At 41.5% G+C, this 16,170-nt stretch overlaps 1 long non-coding RNA gene across 2 annotated transcripts in view; it reads left to right on the top strand.

Annotated features, from left to right (window-relative positions):
• The first annotated feature begins 3,739 nt into the window (after positions 1-3,739).
• Positions 3,740-16,170, top strand: part of LOC137223983 (uncharacterized) — a 47,985-nt gene continuing 35,554 nt past the window's right edge. For both annotated transcript variants that reach the window (XR_010943165.1, XR_010943166.1), the window contains exons 1-2: positions 3,740-3,899; positions 10,575-10,753. This is a non-coding gene — a long non-coding RNA (uncharacterized lncRNA). The remainder of the gene's footprint in view (positions 3,900-10,574; positions 10,754-16,170) is intronic.

The following is a 16,170-nucleotide window of genomic DNA, read 5'->3' on the forward strand; positions in this document are numbered from 1 at the left end:
GGAGAAGGTGGAGTAGTGAAGCTGGTAATAAAGAGGCTTGGGTCTGGTCACCTGTTTGAGTTCCCTAGGCCTGCCATGACAAATTGACAAAAACACAACAAAACCTTATTCTCTAACAATTCTGGATACTGTAAGTCCAAAATCAAGGTGTTGGCAAGGCTCAGGCCTCCAGAGGACAAACTGTTCCATGCCTGTCTCACCTTGTGGTGTTGCAGGCAACCCTTGGTGTTCCTTGGCCTGTAGGTGCATCGCTCCAATCTCTGCCTCTGTGGTCACATGGCATCCTCCCCTGGGTCTCTGTCTCTTCTAAGGACACTAGTCACATGAGGGCCCACCCTAATGACCTCATCTTAATTTGATTACATCTGCAATTGACCCCATTTCCAAATAAGTTCACATTCACAGGTGCCAGGGATTAAGACTTCTATCATCTCTCTATCTATTTATCTATCTATCTATCTACTGGCCTTGCTTCACAGCTTGTGTTATCCTAGTTCCTGGACCAGGGATTGAACCCGCACCCTGGCAGTGAAAGTGCGGGGTCCTAACCACTGGCCTACCAGGGACTTCCCAATATATCTTTTGAGAGGGCACAATTCATCCCATAACATCACTCATAGCGAGGAAAAGGAGATAAAGCCTTAAGCCAGTTCAGGACAGGGAGTTAGAACTGAATGTTTTGCAAAACCCCAGAACCCAAGGAGTGCAGGGATCTTAGTCATCCTGGCAACTCCACTGCCTGGAACAGGCCTGGCCCAGGGTACCTGTGTGCTCATTTGTTTAATTTGGCAGAGAAATAAATGGACACAGTGAAAAGAAAAGAGAGAGAGGAAGAGACTGAGGTAAGTTTGGAGAGGAGGCTTAAGAGAGAGAGAAGACATTCACTCCCTAGGTTGTCACAGGCCACACCCATCCCTCCTGTCTCACACGGGGGTGGGCGGTGTGGTTCTCATATTTAGATTCCCTCCTTGGTCCCTAAGGCCTCTTAAATGTGTGACTTTAGCCCCTAAAGCTGAGGGAGAGTTTGAATGGGTCTCCCAGAACTCAACATGTCATCTTTTGTCCATAAGCCATCTTTGAGGCTTGTTTTCATTACTTTTTAAATAAATGTGGGATGAAGTATTCCCTCCCCTCCATACTCCCAGTTCAGGGTGCTCCAGTTTGCACCATGATGCTGAAATGAATCAGGACCCTATAGTCCTTGCCCCCCATGTCTTCAGCCTGCCTTTTGTCTGTGGAAAAGTTTTAGCCAAAGAATAAGTTTAATCAGAGAAGTGAGAAAATGCAGAAACAAAGGAAAACAGTCAAAGGAGACCAAATAATAATAGTTTAGTCATTAAGCATAATCAAGGACCTTTAGTTCCTTCTCAAGGGCTACAGATAACATTCTGAGCCGCATCCTTTCAGCTGTCTTAGAGATACTGAAACCCCCATCAGGTGGAAGAAGTTAACTACATGACAACCAGAAGGTAAGCATGACATAAGCTGCCACAATTTGAGAATTGGCCTCAAAGAAATGGAAACAAATCGACCCTGGAGCTGAAGATTAACCGTACTTAAAACAATCAAGATGACGCTGGTCAGACCACCGCATGACCAATTTCAAGACGACTGTCAGAGCTGACGGTGCTGTTTCTGCACGTAGCCCCCTCCCTCCGCCTATAAAAGCTCTTGCCCACTGGTTGGGGTGGGGGTGAGTCAGCCTTTGGGGAGGAGTCCGCCCCCAACCCACTGTTGCCAGCAACTGCAATAAAGCAAACTTTCCTTTCCGCCAATCTTGCCGCTTTATTGGCTTTTGAGTGGCAAGCAGCCGGACCCCACTTTCGGTTACAATGCTGTTAGTAAGTTTTAAATTGTATTTATCTTTTATAATCAAATCATAGTCTGTTCACTCAGACACTTGTAGCAAGGACAGGAGCTGGTCACAGTATTGGGCACTGTGGCAGAAACAAAGAGAAAACGTGCATGGCATCTGCCTGATGGAGCCCAGTTAGAGAGGCAAGTATGCTGCAAGTTGTGTGAGTATGCTGAGGGCAACGGTCAATTACAGTCTTGCTAATCAGCGTGGTCTCGCCACCCCACCACGCCTGCATAGCACCATCTGGGAGCCTGGTAGAAATGCAGAACCTCAATCCACCTCCAGACCTAAATCAGAATCTTCATTTTAACAAGACTGCTAGCAGGTGATATGTATGCACACAGGAGCTTTTGTCCAGGAGACAGAAATCACTTCCCAGCAGGGTGTCCAAAAATGGTATCAACTCAACCGTCATCACCAGAACAAGGCCCTGTGCTGGGCACTGGGGACTAGAGAAGAAATAAATGTGTCCTTGCCCTCAAGGAGCTTGCAGGCTAACAGGGAAACAGACACATAACCACACAACCTCGTCCTACAGAGGAGGTAGCTCTGAGATGCTCTCGTGCTAGGTGGAGGCATCATTTAAGAAAACTCCTTATAAAGCATGAAGAGTTTGTCCAGTGCAACACCACTCAATTTCCTGTAGGTTCCAAGTAACATAAGAGCTTTCCAAGGGGATCATCTCACACAGCTCTTTGTTCAGTGGCACCGTGCCTCTCTGAGCCTCCATTTTCTCAGCTGCAAAATGAGACAATTTGTAACATGTTTTTTTTTGGCCACACTGCACTGCAGGCATGTGCGATCTTAGTTCCCCAACTAGGGATTGAACCAGTGCCCCCTGTACTGGAAGCATGAAGTCTTAACCACTGGACTGGCCAGGGAAGTCCCTAACCTTCCTGGCTTTTATTAGAGCCACAAAGCCACCTTGTGAGAGAGAAGGGCAAGTAAGGACTAACATGAAAATTTACTGAATGGAAAAAAAGAATGCTGCTGGACAGTATGCACACTGTGAAATCATGTTTAGAAAAAAAGTCCCACACATATACTATTTTTTAACGTGTGCTATATATAAAGCTATACATAGAGAAAAAGTTCTGTAATAACAATGACTTTCCTGGAGGGCGGAAGTAGGCCTTTATACACCTCAATAGCAGTTTATTTTCAAAGAAATGTACTACTTCTTAAACGAAAACATTTTAAAAGTATTTAAGTGCATTGGAAATTGGAAGTAATGTTAATCCTGATTATCTGAGTGGCGTGATTACGGATGACATTTTCTCCTAATTATGCTTTCTAAATTTCCTACAATGAACTTGTATCCATCTGGGCCATTTGATTTGTGAGACGCCCTAACCTCCACCCCCGCCCCACCCCCGCAGCCCGCTTTCTTGCTGAGTCTGCAGGTCTCTAGCGCCCTCTGCCGAAGCATCTCTACGTTTTGTCCTTTCCGGAACGAGAAGGTGTAGGTCAGTCTCCTGGGAGTCTTGTTAAAAGGCAGATTCTGATTCAATGGGTGTGGGGCAGGACCGGGATTCGGCGTTTTAAGAAATCCCTGGGGGAGCTGATGCTTGACCTCCCCCAGTGGCAAGGACTGAAACTGCTAGACCACGAAGAGTTATTCTACAACAGCTAGCACAGTACCACTGTCAGCCTCGGACAACGGTCCGGGAGGGCTCCCCGGAAAGCCTAAACCTAACCCGGCGGCGGCTCACCTTGGGGACAAGGGCAACAGGACCGCAGCTGGCGGCCCCGCCCCTCGAGGCCCTCGCGGACCCTCCATTGGCCAACCCGCTGACGTAAGCCTCGCGTCACGTGAGGCCGCCGTCCAACGGCGGAGCGCACTCCGCCGGGCCGGTGGCTGGCGCAGGGGACCCACGGAGGTGTGGCGGAGCGCACCGTGGCGGCGAGGTCGCAGGCTGCTGGCGGCTGTATGTGTGCGCTGCCCTCCCCGACGCCTCCCCCCGATTCCCCCTGCGCCTGCAGGCCGGCGCGATGCGGCGCCGCTTCTGGGGCATGTTCAGCTGCCCGTGCGCCGGCGACGGTGCGTTTGGGGCCTTGGCTGCCGCCTCCGCCAAGCTGGCCTTGGGCAGTGACGTGGAGTTGGAGCACGGCTGTGGCGGCCGGCTGGTGGGACTGGGTGGAGGAGCGGCGCTGCGGGGCTGCTGGGCTCCAGGGTGGAGCTGGGCTGGGGGCGCCTGGGCCGCCTCACACCCTGTGGTCCTTTTGGTCCCCTCGGCTGCCGGCCACTACAGACAGCGGGGTTAGGAGAGCATCTCTGCCCTGGAAGTCACACCTGTCGACTCAAAAATATTTTTACAGCCTCAATGTTGAAAGTTTTATTTGGCAGGAATTTTTAGGAATTCAAGCTGGGAGGCAGCACGTCAAGTAACCCTGAGAGAACTGCTCCGTGAGCCAGCATATACAGGAGTTTTGCGACAAAGGGCAGGTAGTCTGAGTGTCAAAAGATTGTTGTTAGTTAAAGAAAGACAGATATGTCAAGTTAAGGAATTTAGCGCTTTTGTATGTATGGGAAGGTGCAAGAGTCTGGGCGGCTCACTGAAATCATTCCTTTGATGTGCACCTCAGCTATCTGGGCCAGTATCCTGTGTTTTCACATCCTGAGATTCCTCAGGGCTCACCTTTGTGAGTAGCTGCAGTCTGATGGCTGCTAGATGTCAGGTATTCTTTTCCTTCCTGAGTTCCCTCAGGGTTCACCAGCTCACCATGAGGTGGCTGATGACTGTGACATCTTTTGTTTATTGATATGGCAGGCAATATTCCATTTATCAGTTCCTCCTCTTGGTCTGAAATTCGACCAATATTTGGAAGACATTTCATGACCAATTTTTGTCCCATGGCGCTAGGAGGCTCATCCCAGATCAGGCGAAAATTCGTTTTGATACGCCACTCCAGGTGCTAATTTCTGGGTTAGGCCCCGTTGATAAAGATTCTCTGGATCCTCTGTCTTACTAGTCTATTATGATCCAGGAGATATTTTCCCTTGTTGCTTGTCCCCATACCTCGGATCACACTATTACAATTATTCTATGTAGAGTTACAAATGTGATTTATTTCCTCAAGATGTTTAGCCATCAATTTTGTTGGAGGCCTGGTTACACATTGAGTACTGTAAGAGACAGCAAAATAGGCAGGGTATAAGTAATGTAGGTAGTAACACTGACAAGGTCATAGTGCAGCAGGGAGACAAATCATAAACAATTTGGAAACAAAGAACAAATTAAAACAATGATTAGTATAACTAGTTGTAATCCAGTTGTATTGGGCTGGCCAAAAAGTTCGTTCGGTTTTAAGTTAAAAGACTTTTTTCTTTTTTTTTTTTTAACATTGAGCTCATACTTTGTGCCAGGCTCTTTTTTTTAAAATTTATTAATTAATTTATTTATTTTGGCTGCACCATGTCTTAGTTGTGGCACACGGGATCTTCGTTGAGGCATGTGGGCTCTTTAGTTGCAGCATGTGGACTTCTTAGTTGCGGCATGCAGACTCTTAGTTGCAGCATGCATGTGAGATCTAGTTCCCCGACCAGGGATCAAACCCCGGGCCCCCTGCTTTGGGAGCTCAGAGTCTTACCCACTGGACAACCAGGGAAGTCCCAAGACACGTTTTTCATTTTCACAAAGAACTTTACTGAACGATGTATTCACTAGCCAAATGAACTTTTTGGCCAACCCAATAATAAACCATCAAGTCCACAGGAGAGCCAGCTGGAGAAGCCAAATTCTGGAAGGATCAAGTAGAGAGAAAAAGATAAATGTTTCATCTTTGTTTACAAAGATATGCTTTATCAACTTGTTGTAGGTCATAGCATAAGAGAAAAGGTGTTTCTGGAAAACAAAAGTTCGTTCAGTCCCATGTAATTAATTCCTGTTGATCTGGATGAAGTAATCAGGTTTTCCATTAGAGTTTTGTCATTTGTTACCCAGTTCAGTGGTATTATCTAAAGGCTATCTGAAACTTACATTTGTTTAAAAGTTCTTTTTATGAGTCTTCTTGAAAATCTTCATTTTGTAAAAGCATCAGTGTAAAATAATGATTGTCTATAAAGGACAAAACTTAAAAGAGCATGGTTAAAGATTTGAGTACAGTGCAATTATCAGGAAACTGGATACTTCTGTGACATATAACATTTTAGAATAACTAGGATTTGGCTGATAACATTATATTAGATGTTAGGAATTTCATATAAATTTTGGAATAGCTATATTAATAACATCTATCCATACACTATAACCTAAGGTTCACCTCCCATCACTTGACAATGTTTTGAAGTAAGTTAACATACCAAATAAACTTAGTTAGTGTAACATTCATCTCTGAGCTGTCGCAGGATGCTCCTTAAAGCACCCCAGAGTCAGTTGGAAGCTAAAAGAGACTTAGTTAGATTTTGATATTTGGGAAGTTTGTTAAAAATATCAAAAAGGTTTTAAAACACAACAGGATCATAGGTCTCTATGAAACAATACTTATTTAACGGAAGTCACAAAAAGATTAAAAAAAAATACAGATCACTTAAGGCCACAGAACCTCACGCAATCTGTTATCAAAAAGGAAAACTGTAAGAAACTTTGTTCAGCTTCCAGTCTTGTACTAGCTTACTAGTACAAATCCATTTACTTAATTAACTCCAATCTAAATTTAGTTAATCCTGACCATGCACAGAATTTTTTTTCCTCAATAAAATGTAATTCCATTCCTTATAACTAAAAACACACATCCTGCTTTCCTACTGTGTACTGAAATGTTTCTCTTTTATTCCTATTAGCTTTAATTACATGTTTAAATTAGAATCCTCAATTCTTTTTTTTAAAATTTAAATTCCCTTCATGAGTAATAACATCTTATGACTCTTAAATAAGCATATTATACACTTATTGACCATTTTGATACCCTCTTTTGTGAAAGAGGATCTTTCAAATCTATTGTCCTTTTTTCTTTTTTTTTTTTTTTTGGCTGCCGTGGGTCTTTGTTGCTGCATGTGGGCTTTCTCTAGTTGCGGCGAGCAGGGGCTACTCTTCATTGCAGTGCATGGGCTTCTCATCGCGGTGGCTTCTCTTGTTGCATAGTATGGGCTCTAGGTGTGTAGGCTCAGTAGTTGTGGCACGCGGGTCCTAGAGTGCGCGGGCTTCAGTAGTTGTGGCTCGTGGGCTCTAGAGCGCAGGCTCGGTAGTTGTGGTGCACGGGCTTAGTTGCTCTGTGGCATGTGGGATCTTCCCAGACCAGGGCTCGAATCTGTGTCTCCTGCACTGGCAGGCAGATTTTTAACCACTGCACCACCAGGGAAGCCCTCTATTGATTTTTACTCTCTATTTTACTTATTTCTGTTCTAATCTTTATGATTTTTAAAAGAATTTTTACTAACTGAGCTTTGTTCTTCTTTTTCTAGCTCCTCCGGGTGGAAGGTTAAGTTGTACAGTTCAGATTTTTCTTGTTTCCTATGATAAGTTTGTATCACTGTAAACTTCTCCTTTAGAACTGCTTTTTTTGCATCCTGTAGATTTGGACTGTTGTGTTTTCACTTTCATTTGTCTCTAGGTATTTTTTTTTCCTCTTTGATTTCTTCAGTGATCCATTGGTTGTTTAGTAGCATATTGTTTAGCCTCCATGTGTTTTGGGTTTTTTTTCAGTTATTTTCTTATAGTCAGTTTGTAGTTTCATAGCACTGTGTTTGGAAAATATACTTGATATGATTTCAGTGTTCTTAAATTTACTGAGGGTTGTTTTGAGGCCTAGCATGTGATCTGTCCTGGAGAAAGTTCCATGTACACTTGAAAAGGAACTGTATTCTGCTGCTTTTGGAGGAAATATGCCATATATGTATATATCCATCCATCTGGTCTAATGTGTCATTTAAAGCCAGAGTTTCCTTATTGATTTTCTGTCTGGATGACCTGTTCATTGTTATAAGTGGGGTTTTAAAGTTCCCTATTTTTATTTTGTTACTGTCAATTTCTCTCTTTATGTCAGTTAATATTTGCTTTATGTGTTCATGTGCTCCTATATTGGGTGCATAAATACTTAGTTTTTATATCTTCTTCTTGGATTGATCACTTGATCATTATGTAGTGTCCTTCTTTATCTCTTGTAACAGTCCTTATTTTAAATCTAATTTGTCTGGGAGTTCCCTAGTGGCCCAGTGGTTAGGACTTGGCTTTCACTGCCGAAGCCTGGGTTCAATCCCTGGTCGGGGAACTAAGATCCCAGAAGCTTTGCAGCCAAAAAAAAAAAAAAAGAAAAAGAAAAAAGGCTCTTTTAAAAACCACTAAAATCTTGAAGACATTGGTATGTGGAGCCTGAAACACTTATTGGGGTATACTAAAAGATTTGAAAAACGAAAAATGGAACTACCACATTACCCAGTGATTCCACTCCTGGGTGTATATCCAAAAATACCTGCAAAACACTGTTTCAAAAAGATGTACCCCAATGTTCATAGCAGCACTATTTACAATTGCCATAATATAAGAGCAACCTCAGTGTCCATGAACAGATGAATGGATAAAGAAGATGTGGTGTGTGTATGTATGTATGTGTATATATATATATGTATATATACACATACGTACACACAGTAAGTCCCCTACATACAAACCATCAAGTTTCAAAGATGCGAACGTGCATCTGGTTTCAGAAAGGAACCAGAACCTGTGCCATCAACGTCAGGAGCGAGTGAAATTGCAACTTGCCCTCCATCTCCTATTGCTGACAATCCTTCAGCTCTACCATCTCCCACCTCCTCTCCCTCCTCCAGTCAGTAACTCTTCTTGCCTGTTCACTCGATGCCAACCCCTGTATGCCAGCTGTTTTACTGTACTGCTGTACTTTCCAAGATACTGTACTGTAAGATTAAAAATGTTTTATGTGTTTGTGTGAAAAGTATTATAAACCTATCACAGTACAGTACTATATAGCTCTTGTGTTAGTTGTGTACCTAGGCTAACTTTGCTGGACTTACAAATTGGACTTACGAACGTGCTCTCGGAACAGAATTTGTTTGTATGTAGGGGCTTAACTATATATACAACACCATGCTACTCAGCTATGAAAAAATAAAATTTTGCCATTTGCAGCAACATGGATGGACTTGGAGGACATTATGCTAAGTGAAATAAGTCAGAGAAAGGAAAATACTGTATGATATCATTTATATGTGGAATCTAAAAAATACAACAAACTAGTGAATATAACAAAAAAGAAGTAAGTTCACAGGTATGGAGAACAAACAGACCAGTGGGGAGGTGGGAGGGGCACTGTAGAGGTTGGGGAGAGGGAGGTAGAAACTCTTGGGTGTAGGACAGGCTCAAGGATATATTGTACAGCATGGGGAAAATAGCCAATATTTTATAATGAATGTAAATGGAAACTAACCTTTAAAAATTATCTTAAAAATTGAAAAAATTTTTTAAATAAAATTTTCAAAAGATTCAATATTCTCAAAGAATATTCGAAAAGTAGATATGCATTTCTCTAATTTTTACCTTAATGAATGCACTTTAAAGATGTGAGAAAGTATAAATACGTGACGGTGGGGGGAGAACAAACTGTGGCAACACAATTTATAACACACACACATAGACACACACGCAATCAACAAAAAATTCTGATCTGTTGATTCAGTTATAATGTGCTTTATTAACATAGATCATGACTTCCTTTGTGAATCATCAAATATGCATTCATGGCGTCCTTTTCAAAGGCTTCTGTCCATTCCCAACACAAGTGTTAATCCACCCTCCACTGCTGCCTTTGATTTACTTTCAGACAAATCTGTGATGCAAACAACTCCGTGCTCTGAATCTTTTGGGGTATGGGGTCTCAGCTCCCCTGAGGACGGGTGGTCATGCCCTCCTCCCGAGTACTCCTGCTAGTCAAGTGGGCCCTGAGAGGAGGGGGGCTGAAGGACCTGAGGACTAAGGGTATCTTTGGGTAGATTTCTAAGGGCCACCCTCACACAACCCTAAACCCACCATGTGATTCCCACCAACCCAGCAGCATATCCCCTAGGCAACAGCAAGGCCATACCTTGCTCAGCCCCTACGAATCAGGCCCAGGGAACCTGCACTTCTGGAAGTTCTTACCCCAAACCTTCACGCTACTCAGTGGTCTCAGGTGCCCTCTGCCATATAGCTCTAGCTCAGTGCTACTGAATACGGGCCTGACAGAGTAACATCGGCACCAACAAAAAGCTTGTTAAAGATGTCATTTCATGAGCCTCACAGGAGAATCATAATTAAGAGTGGGGCCTGGATTCCCCCCAAATTTGTAAGCACTTTAAAGCTTTGGAAGAAATGTTTGCTACGTGGCTCCCATGCAGTTTCTCATTAGTATTACACGATGAGTATTTAGCAATAACATCACCTGTGCCCTCCCCACAGAGTCTCTTGATCTGGGTGGGAGCATCTGCGTTGTTTTAACTCCAGGTGATTCAAAGGTTAGGCCCGGTTTAAGTATGAGGGCTGCCTGGGTACCTTGATGAGAGTTGCTTCCAGTCTTTGGTCCTTTTGCCTCTGGGGAGGTATCGGTGTCTGCTCTACGTGGGATTGGAAGGGGCAGGGCAGTGCAGCCCACTTGCTCTATGCTGTAGCAGAGTTTCTGGGCATCTGTGTGAGGGCAGAGCACGTGTAGACAGGAAAGAAAAAGCTCACAGTTTGGTCTCCACGCAGGAGCTCATTGTTCCTGAATCTCTCTTTTTCTGAAGGTTGGCATTTCAGCGTTTCAAGGCCTTTTGCCTGTGGGTATGGTGGGAACAGGTGAAGGAGCTGTGCTGTTGCCGTTGAAGGCATATTCTCAAGATGCTGATGTGATTCCTCAACATGATGTCAATGAGAAAATGATCAAGAGCAGGAGGTAGAAGAGGACGAAATGGCAGTTTCTCAGGTAAATGTCCTGTCCTGGGTCAGAGGCTGTGTCTGCTTTTCCTCCTGAAACGTCATGGATTGAGAACCTGCAAACCTTTCATTTTCTAATTCTGACGTTCCTCCCTAGCAAGGTTGTTTTCAACTACTTGTTTTTTTCCTTCTTATGATAGTTCTAGTCAGCTCTTCAGAATATTTCTCCCCTGTGTTCCAGAGCCTTTTCCCCATTGTCTGCATCCAGGCTCCCTATAGAGCACGGAGAATTCTCACCATGAATTAATGACCTTCAACTATCGAAATTCCTATTCCTTTTGTGAAAGATCAACACGGGAAGGCATTAGTATCCAAACTTCCCTATGGGATACTTTCAGGTGTTGAGGTATTAGTGAAGAAGGGGAAATGGAATGATTAATGTACATCTGAATGCAACATCAACTTTTCACAACAGGATTAAGAAAATGCACTTTTAAATGGGATGGCATTAGTGGTCCAGATAACTCAAAGTTCTGAAAAAAAAAGTAATTAGGAGAGACTTGCTCTGTATATTGAAAAGAAAAACTATTTAAATACAGCATTAGAGTCAGAGAACATGGGAGGTATATGTGGACTGAAATTTGTATAAAATTGACATTTTTTCATGTTAGTTTCAGATTATGTTTTTCTTATGTGTTTCACCTAGAATCCCACAGCAGTGATAATGTGTCTTGTGTGCTTCAGTCACCTGATAATCATTTGTCCCATTACTCCTGCTGTTCACTGGTTCAGGTGCTTTCTGCAAGATTCCTTTGCTATGAGCTCATATATTTCTTGTATCTTTAGTAAGGATTTGGTGTGATTCGCTGAGAAATGTGCATAAGCCATCATGGTAGATCTGGAAACTCGAATTTCTTCTTAGTTTTCCTTTGCTTGTAGTTTGCTGTGAAAAATAAACATTGTCACCTTTGTTTATTAAAGACATTGGCTTTTCAAGTGGAGTCTGTAGTCAGTCAAGCCTTGCTCTTGTAAGTTTCCATTATACTCCACACTCATGCAACAGACATATGGTTCTTTTTCACTTCTTTGTATTTTGAAAAAAGTTTACAAGAATCATTTTATTAATGTATGCTCAATTGTGTTAAATTTCTGAAATATAGCCCAACTCAAATGATAAATATTTTCAGACATCAAAGATTCAGAACCAATAGCTCTAACTTATTGTATATCGTTGAGTGTGTGTCTCCCCAAGTGAATTTATAAAATGCAAAGTGTATCATCCACAAATAGCTTCGTAAGATTTATCCAGTTAAAAATAATTAGTATTAATTCTTCTTTAAAAGTCTGGTAGGATTCACCAGTGAAGCCATCTAGTCCTGGTATTTTTTTGTTGGGAGGTTTTTCAGAACTGATTCAATGTCCTTAATAGTAATTTTGTCAGTTTGCGATTGTTTTATTTTTTCATGATTCAGTCTTTTTATTTTTTATTTTATTTATTTATTTTTTTTGCGGTACGCGGGCCTCTCACTGTTGTGGCCTCTCCCGTTGCGGAGCACAGGCTCCGGACGCGCAGGCTCAGCGGCCATGGCTCACGGGCCCAGCCGCTCCGCGGCATGCGGGATCTTCCCAGACCGGGGCACGAACCCGTGTCCCCTGCATCGGCAGGCGGACTCTCAACCACTGCGCCACCAGGGAAGCCCTATTTTGTATTTTTTAACTCTTTCTTTGGCCCATTGATTCCTTAGGATCGTGTTGTTTAATTTCCACATATTTGTATATTTTCCAGACTCTGTCCTGTTGTTCATTTCTGGTTTCTTACCATTGTGGTTGAAAAAATACTTAGTAAATGAAGTAAATCAGAAAGAGAAAGACATATCATATGTTATCTCTTATGTGGAATCTAAAATATGACACAAATGAACCTACCTATGAAACAGAAACAGAAGCACGGGCATAGAGAACTGACTGGTGGTTGCCAAGGGGGAGGGGTTTATGGGACAGTGGAGTGGGAGTTGGATTTAGCAGATGTAAGATTTTATATATAGAATAGATAAAACAACAAGGTCCAACTGTATAGCACAGAGAACTATATTCAATATTATATGGTAAACCATAATGGAAAAGAATATTAAAAATATAAAAATATTAAGAATGTGTATGTGTGTGTGTGTGTATATATATATATATATATATATATGTAACTGAATCACTAAAAAAAAATGCTTAGTATGGTATCAGTCTTCTTAAATTTGCTAAGACTTGTTTAGTGACCCATCACATGATCCGTCCTAGAGAATGTTCAATGTGCAGTAGAGAAGAACATGTATTCTGCTGCTGTTGGATGGACTGTTCTGTTTTTGTCTGTTAAGTCCATTTGGTCTAATGTATTATTCAAATTCAATACTTCCGTATTGATTTTCTTTCTGGATGATCTATTCATTGTTGAATGGTGGGTATTAAGGACCCCTACACTTTTTTTGTATTGTCTAGTTCTCTCTTCAATCTGTTAGTATTTGTTTAATACATTAAGGTCCTCCACTGTTGGGTGCATATTTATTTGAGTGTTGTCTTCTTGACGAATTGACAACATAATCATTATATAATGACCTTAAATTTTTTCTTCTTGCAGCTTTTGCCTTAAAGTCTATTTTGTCTGGTATTTTGTCTGGTGTAACTCTAGCTACCACTGCTTTCTTTTGGTTTCCACATGTATGGAGTATCTTCTTCTAAACTTCACTTTGAGCCAATTTGTGTTTTTAACCCTGAAGTGAATCTCTGGTAGGCAGCATACAGTTTGATCTTGTATTTTTAACTATCTAGCCACTCTATGACTTTTGACTAGAGAATTTAATATATCTATGTTTATAGTAATTATTGATAGGTAAGGACTTACCAAGGCCATCTTATTGTTTCCTGGATGTTTTGTTGTTTCTTGTTCCTTTTTTCCTCTTTTGCTGCCTTTCTTTGTGAATTAGTGATACTCTGTAGTGGTATGTGATGACTTCCTTCTCTTTATATTTTCTGAATCTACTGTAGGTTTTTGCTTTGTGGTTCCATGAGGCTCATGGAAAATGTCTTGTAGATACAACAGTCTATTTTATGTTGATAACAATTTAACTTCCATCAGATACAAAAAATCTACTCTTTTACTCCCATCCGTGAATTTTTGTATATGGTGTTACAATTTACCTCTTTGTATACTGTTTACACGTTAAAATTATTATAGCTGCAGTTATTTTTAATAATCTAATTCTTTAATCTTTATATACTAAATTTAACTGTTTAACCCGCCACCATATCACACTATTAAAGTATTCTTACCTAACTATATACTTACAAGTCTATTGTGTATCCTCATATGTTTTCATGGTCCTATTTAGTGTCCTTCTATTTTAGCTTGAGGAACTGTTACAATTTCTTCTAAGACAGATCTAGTGATGATGAACTCCCTCAGCTTTTGTTTTTTGAAAAGAGTTTTTAATCTCTTCATTTAAGAAGGATAGTTATGATGGATAGAATATTCTTGGTTGGCAGGGGTTTTTTTGTTGTTTGTTTTTTTAATTGAGCAATTTGAAAATATCATCCCACTCTCTCCTGGTCTGTGAGGTTTCTGCTGAGAAATCAAATTTTAATCTTATGAAGGTTCTCTTGTAAGTTATAAGCCTCTCTCCTCCTGATGCTTTTAAGATTCTTTGTTTTTGATAGTTGACAATTTTACTATAATGTGTTTTGGAGAAGAATTTTTTTTATTTTGAGTTAAGTTTGTCTGGTACCCTATGAACTTCATGAACTTGGATATCCAGATCTATTCCCTGACGTGGAAAGTTCTCAGCCACTATTTATTTAAATAAGCCTTCTGTCTATACCTTTTCCTTCTAAGACTCCATAATTTATAGGATGTTTCTTTTGATGGTATCTATAGATCACATAGTCATTCTTCACTCTTTATCTTTGCTCTCCTCTGAGTGTATACTTTCAACTTACTGTCTGCTAACTCATGGAAAATTTCTTCTGCTTGATCTGTTTTGATATTGATGATGCTTATTGCATTTTTTTCTTGTAATATATTGAACACATAATATTATTTGAATTTAAGGCATACAGCATGGTGATTTGATACATTTACATATTATACTATGATTGCCATTGTAGCAATATTTATCACCTCTATCATGTCACATAATCATTATTTCTTTTCTTAAAATTTTTATTGGAGTATAGTTGCTTTACAATGTTGTGTTAGTTTCTGCTGTACAGCAAAATGAATCAGCTATACGTATACGTATATCCCCTCCTTTTTGGGTTTCTTTCCCATTTAGGTCACCACAGAGCATTGAGTAGAGTTCCCTGTGCTATACAGTAGGTTCTCATTAGTTATCTATTTTATACACAGTACTGTAGATATGTCAATCCCAATCTCCCAATTCATCCCACCCCCCCTTTTTCCCCCGTAGTGTCCATACATTTGTTCTCCAAGTCTGTGTCCCATTTCTGCTTTGCAAATTCGTTCATCTGTACCATTTTTCTAGGTTCCACATATATGTGTTAATATACCATATTTGTTTTTCTCTTTCTGACTTACTTCACTCTGTATGACTGTCTCTGTGTCCATTCACGTCTCTGCAAATGGCACAATTTCATTCCGTCTTATGGCTGAGTAATATTCCATTGTATATATGTACCAGGCCTTCTTTATCTATTCCTCTGTTGATGGACATTTAGGTTGCTTCCATGTCCTGGCTACTTTAAATAGTGCTGCAATGAACATTGGAGTGCATGTATCTTTTTTAATTATAGTTTTCTCCGGGTATATGCCCAGGAGTGGGATTACTATGTCATACGGTAGTTCTATTTTTAGTTTTTTAAGGAACCTCCATACTCTTCTCCATAGTGGCTGTATCAATTTACATTCCCACCAACAGTGTGAGAGGGTTCTCTTTTCTCCACACCCTCTCCAGCGTTTATTGTTTGTAGATTTTGTTTGTTTGTTTTGGCTGTGCTGGGTCTTCCTTGCGGCATGTGGGCTCTTCTTTGCGGCGAATGGGCTCTCTAGTTGTAGCATGCGGGCTCTAGAGCAGGGGTCCCCAACCCCCAGGCTGCACTGATCTATTAGGAACCAGGCTGCACAGCAGGAGGTGAGCAGTGGGCAAGCAAGCAAAGCTTCATCTGCCACTCCCCATTGTTCCCCATCACTCGCATTCCCACCGGAACCATTCCCCCCTCCCCCCATCCATGAAAAAATTGTCTTCCACAAAACCACTCCCTTGTGCCAAAAAGGTTGGGGACTGCTGCTCTAGAGCACGAGCGCTCAGTAGTTGTGCTGTGTGGGCTTAGCTGTGGTATGTGGGATCTTAGTTCCTCGACCAGGGATTGAAGCCGGCCCCCTGCATTGGGAGCATGGAGTCTTAACCACCGAACCACCAGGGAAGTCCCTGTTTGTAGATTTTTTGATGATGGCCGTTCTGA

Source organism: Pseudorca crassidens, chromosome 4, assembly GCF_039906515.1.
Source record: "Pseudorca crassidens isolate mPseCra1 chromosome 4, mPseCra1.hap1, whole genome shotgun sequence".
Taxonomy (NCBI): Eukaryota; Metazoa; Chordata; class Mammalia; order Artiodactyla; family Delphinidae; genus Pseudorca; species Pseudorca crassidens.